At 32.7% G+C, this 6,247-nt stretch overlaps 1 protein-coding gene across 2 annotated transcripts in view; it reads right to left on the reverse strand.

Annotated features, from left to right (window-relative positions):
- The window catches only part of LOC106470667 (probable RNA-binding protein EIF1AD), a 14,338-nt gene extending 8,826 nt beyond the window's left edge, over positions 1 to 5,512 (reverse strand). For both annotated transcript variants that reach the window (XM_013931232.2, XM_022399305.1), the window contains exon 1: positions 5,435 to 5,512. The gene's annotated coding sequence lies outside the window, so the exon portion shown is untranslated. The remainder of the gene's footprint in view (positions 1 to 5,434) is intronic.
- Positions 5,513 to 6,247: the final 735 nt, after the last annotated feature.

The raw sequence follows: 6,247 nt of genomic DNA on the forward strand, positions 1-6,247 counted from the left end.
AAGGCAACCCATTCCAAAAGGCTAACCACCCTGTTAGAAAAATAAAATTGTCTTAGCTGAAGATGACTCCTACCTTGCCAAAATGTATATTTGTGTCCTCTAGTCCTACTGTTTTCATTGTTAAATATAAAAAATGATGAAAAATCAACACTATCAATTCCCTTTACAATCTTAAACACCACAATCAGATCCCCCCTAACTCTTTTTTTTTCAAGAGAAAACAATTTGAGAGATTTCAGCCTCTCGTCGTATGACAACCCCTCCATCACAGGCACCATTCTAGTAACCTTTTCCAACAATTCAATGTCCATCCTAAGGTAAGGAGCCCAAAACTGAACACAATATTCTAAATGTGGCCTAACCAGTGACATGTACAATGAAAGTATGACCTCTTTAGACTTGTATTCAATATTTCTATAGATACAACCTAAAATCCTATTTGTCCTACCACTAGCAACAGCACACTGCTTGGATGGTTTTAGAGACTGATCAACAATTACATCAAGATCCCTTTCCTTCATAACACTATTAAGGTTCTTCCCATCGAAATTATACTTGTAATTCAAATTATGATAACCTACATGCATTATCTTGCATTTATTATAATTAAAACCCATCTGCCATTTATTTGCCCAACTCATTAAATGATCTAAATCCTTTTGTAAATCAACAGCATCCTCTTCACAGCTAGAAAAACACAAGACCTTAATATCATCTGCAAATTTATTGACTATTCCTTCATTTATGTCATTGATGTAAATCAAAAAGAGGTTCTAAGACTGAGCCCTGAGGTACCCCACTTGTGACATTAATCCAGTTTGACTGAACTCCATTTGTAACAACCCTCTGCTTCCTTCCATCCAGCCACTCTTCTATCCAATTTGCTAACTTATCCTCTACACCTATAGAGCTAATTTTTTTTACAAGCCTTTTATGTGACACCTTGTCAAATGCTTTCTGAAAATCCAGATACACCAAATCTACACTTCTACCCTCATCTACATAAGCAGTAATCTTTTCAGAGAATGTCAAAAGATCTGTAAGGCAAGATTTTCCCTTAGTGAAACCATGTTGACTATCCAATAAAATTCTAAACTTTGTTAAACATCTTTTAACAGGCTTTCCACAATTTTTCCCACAACTGATACAAGACTAATGGGTCTATAATTACTGGGACAATTGTTATCACCTCCCTTGACGATGCATGAAGAGAGTAAAAACTAGAGTCATTTATCAAAACTTGTACAATTTCAGTTAATAACATCAATAATTTCTACACTCATTACCAACTATTCTTTAAGTAGCAAGCCCATTTTCTAATTGATACAGCAAAGGCTGTTAAAAATATATCTATGATTATTTACACAATAAGGTCTGAATGAATTCTGCTACACAAACACTAGAGCAGTGTTTTTCAACCATTGAAAAAATATTGAACAATACTGAACAACAATTATTAATAACTCATTCAAACTATATCTTGTGAATTAACTCATTTAAGATCAAGAAAGGGTTTTTATTTAGTGGTTACACCATGAGTTAACACCTCATGTGACTAGCTAATTTACATAATCTTTCACAACAGTAATATCTGTATGTCACCACTATGAAAAGCTTGTGTCAGTTTCATAATACAAACACACACACAAATTCAATGTGCTCTAGCTAGAAGTTGAGTTTGCATTTTAATATAACTAAAAATTCACAGTTGTGCTAAACAATAGAAGGAATAATAAAAGTAAACAAAACCATTACAAAATAAAAGTAGAATTCACTATCTCACAAAGTAACACGTCTAGAGAAACTCCTACAGATAAACTAGAAAAGCCTCCATTACTGTATCTGTAATAAGCAACAAAAGATAACATTCACATTTAGAACTGGAAAATGTAATCAATTAGTTGATTAAATCAACAAACTATAAGCAGCAACTGCACTGATTATGTTACACAAGTTAATCAATTAATTAACATTAATGTTTCCTATTATTACAGTTTTCAACTGTTCCAACAATCAATTAATCAAAATTATGACCAAATCAACTGTCACATAAACCAATTGATTATTTGAATTAGTGTTTCTGATTATTACTGTTTTCAATTATTCCAAAAATTGATTAATCAAAATTCTGATTATATTGTTTGTCATGAAAATAATCACAACAGGGCTTCCAGTTGTTACGTAATCAAATAATTGCTGTTATGTTTGTTTGTTATAAATTGCAAAGATACATAATGGGCTATATCCGTGCTGCGCCCACTTTTAGCTTTATAAGTTGTTATTTTCTACTTCAAAAACTTTGTTCAGCTTTGGTGATTTGGGGGGAGAGGCTCTTGATTCAGGGTCTTGGGTTTAATTCCCATTGCCACCAAACATCCTTGCCATAATTTTGTTGTGGCAAATCTATTATGGCTTTTTGCCACTATCACTAATTTTGAACAGCTGAATAAATGTGAAGCAAATGGTTGACAGTAAGACAAATGTCTGGCAGCACCTACCATTAACTTTTTTTTTTTTACAAACCATCATTTGAGGAACACTATACTAACTGATTAATCACTTCTAATAAACTATGAGGGCCATTAGTCTTTTAGCAAATACCACTAACTGCCCTGCTCCATTCATGATCATCTGGATGGAGGGTCTTACCATCATCAAGCAATATTTCTAGAAACACTGCTAAAGATAACTACAGAAGCCACTGTTAATGTATCTGTATAAGCAACAAAGGATAACACTCATGTTTGTCTGGGTGAAGGAACTCACCACCATCAAGTAACATTTCTAGAGACACTGCGAAGGAGATACTAGAGAGAGACTATCTGATATATCAAATAAGCCAATGCACTATTTAAAAAAAGAAGCAAGATGGGACTTTTAGGTTTTTCTCTTCTATATACTGAATGCATGGTTCAGTACACACCTACTACATGAAATTCTCCTCACCACCACCTTTTTAAAGCTGGATGGAAATCATTGTCTTTATTGGTACCACTATCGTTCTCTAATAGAGAAACTACTTTAAAAACAACAGACCAAATCTCTGTATAAAAGTGATTTACTAATGTGTATGTGGATTATATAATACATATTTCAAGCATTAAATTAAAATAAAGCTTGATTTACTTAACATGAAACAAGGTGCATCTCTCCGACCCCAGAAGTACGCAGTGAGTAAAAAATCTGACAGTTAATGGTTTCCTGAAAATTTTGGTGATTCTGCAAGTATGTGTGTAAATATTATGTGCCAATAAAGTTCTTTATTTTACAAGTATGTTTTATGTTTCCTGAAAATCATTTTGCCATTGCTACAATGCACCTCTCCCGTAGTCCTTGAAATTAGCACTTTTCACCACAGTTAAACAATCAACATAAACCTTTTTGAATGGTTTTACCAACAATCACACCTATTTCTTTTTCCCACAACACCATTGTTTCTCTCACACAAGAGTAAAATAAACAGGTATAGTTCACAGCACATAGTATACAAGGATAAGGAACCTACTGGTATAATTAAACTAAACTAAAAAAAAACAACTCTTAAAGACAGACCTTATCATTATAATTTATTTATCCAGTCTTCTCTTAAATGTTAAGGTACCTTAAATTTACAACATATGAAGTCAAATCATTCCAAAGTCCTACCACTCTGTTAAAAAATGTAAAACTGTCTTAGCTGAAAATGACTCCTACCCTGCCAACACTTATATTTGTGTCCACTAGTCCTACCATTCCCACAATTAATTATGAAAAAAAGATTATGCATCAACACTATCAATTCCTTTAATCTTAAATACACCAATCAAATTCCCCCAACTCTTTTTCAAGAAAAGACAATTTCAGAGATCTAACTTGTTCTCGTATGACAACCTTTCCATCCAAGTTATCATCCTAATAGCCCTCCTCTGAATCCTTTTCAACAATTCAATGTCCTTTCTAATGTAAGGAGCCCAAGACCAAACACAATAATTAACAAGTAACCAATACAATGAACCTCTTTAGACTTGTATTCAATATTTATGTAGATACAACCTAACCTAAAATCTTAGTTGCCCTGCCACTAGCAACAGCACATTGCTTGGATGTCTTAAGAGACTGATCAACCATTACACCAGAATCTTTTTCTTCCATAACGGTATTAATGTTACTCCCATCCAAATTATGCTTATAATTTAAATTATAACCTACATGCATTACCTTATATTTATTACAATTAAAAGCCATGTGCCATTTATTTGCTAAACTAACCAAATAATCTAAATAACATAGCCAATAGGCTAAAAGATATTAACATGCAGCACTGAACAAAGTGAAGCTTACTGTTTTCAAAGGAACAGTAATAAAAACATATAGCAACTGATATTCCATGGTGAACTATAAAATATAAAAGGTTTACAAGCAAGTCTTGTATTATGCAACACTGAGGTAAAAAAACAAAACAGAAAAACACTTTTTTTCCCCACAAACACGAGTGTGGAACACTCATTTACACACTACAGAATTTCACACTTTAGCAACAAAAAAACACTGGCCACTAATTTTACGCTATGGTAGAGAAGTGGGAGACATGAACAATATTCTTAAAATTTTCTGAAGACAGCACAAAAATACATATTTTCACACTCAATTACTAAAAAACATCACTTGGAATTCCAGTATCCTCCAGGCCACAGATCCCACTATCTTGTCTTTTACATTTTATTCTCATGAGTTGATTACCCTATTCACATCTAGTGTCAACGTAAGAGACAATAAACAATTTTATAACAGGCCTATACACTTGTACTTTATGCTAGTACTTGTTCTACGTAAATAATATAAACTTCTGAGTGATAGTAAAGAAGTACATAAAAATATGTCATGCATACTACACATGCTATATTCAGTGCTGCTGCCAGTGATGGGGCCTTTCCAGTTTATCTAATATTACTGTATTATGGCTTTTTTGGGCCAGCTGCAATAAGACATACATTGTTGTGGTAGAGATGCTATTTACATTAGTAAAAATCGCTTGTCAATAACTGTTGTTAATGTTAATTTAAATTGGTTAAGTCGTAAGTGTAATTTTTGTACATACTTTTTTATGCCACAACATATTAATTTATTAAAATTAGGGTATGGATTTTTAACATTGCATTATTTATTTTGAATCCATTTATAATTAATTGTTATTTTTATTTGATTTAATCTGCTATTGTTCAAAAGATCTGGCAAGTATTAGTAGTGGTGTAAGTCAGAGTCCTAATGCTTTACCATGTGTTACAAACACGCTGCGTTAGGCCTATGATTACGCACTATTTTAAACAACATCGAAATTTCAAGTCTTCATATATATCAATTACAATAATACCACATTACACAAGATAGATAATTCTAGTAGAATATAATATAGATCTATAAATCTTAATTACCAAACAAATACAAAAATATATACTTTTCTTGATGAAGAGTCCACATTCAACACTTTAAGCAAACAAACAGCCATTTTATATTGAAATGAGAAAGGGATCAATCGCAAATTAAATTAAAAGTTTCGAAAACATTTCAGTTCTTTTATTATTATTGTGTAGCGATCATCTGTGATATTCTTCATCAAAATGACACATATATTGAAGATATTGTAATAATTAACTAAAATTTCATTACATGTATTGTAATAAGACTAGGTAGAAAACGCATTATTTTCCTCACGAACACGTAAGATGTGTGTTTCAATTTTTTATTGTATTTATGTAATTAAAAAACTCATTTCTGTGGCATGCCGGTGCAACCCAGCGGCTTAGAGGTAAGTCCGAAAGCTTATAACGCTAAAAATCTAGTTTCAATGCCCACGGTGGGCACAGCACAGATAGCCCATTGTGTAATATTGTAATTAACAACAAACAAAATTAGGCCGGATTTGCCCTAGTCATTAACATGTCTAACCGTGGATCAAAGGGTTCAAGGTTCGAAACATGATGCCAAAGAATAGATTCTGTACATTCACCTGTTAGAATACTGTTACGCCTCCAGTCGTTAGTTAATTTTACGTAAATTCGTTCCGACGAAACTTTAGCGACACAAGTCCTTTCTTAAATAAAACTGGTTTATTCTTTCTGAATATAACTTTACGATACACTTAATTTCAACAGTCGCTCTATAACAACGCTATGTCTCACGTGGCCAACAAGATTTTGTCCGCATACATTCAATTACCCATTACCTTCTGTTGTCCCGTCACGTTGTGACCGTCTTATATATATATATA

Source organism: Limulus polyphemus, unplaced genomic scaffold, assembly GCF_000517525.1.
Source record: "Limulus polyphemus unplaced genomic scaffold, Limulus_polyphemus-2.1.2 Scaffold4152, whole genome shotgun sequence".
NCBI lineage: Eukaryota > Metazoa > Arthropoda > Merostomata > Xiphosura > Limulidae > Limulus > Limulus polyphemus.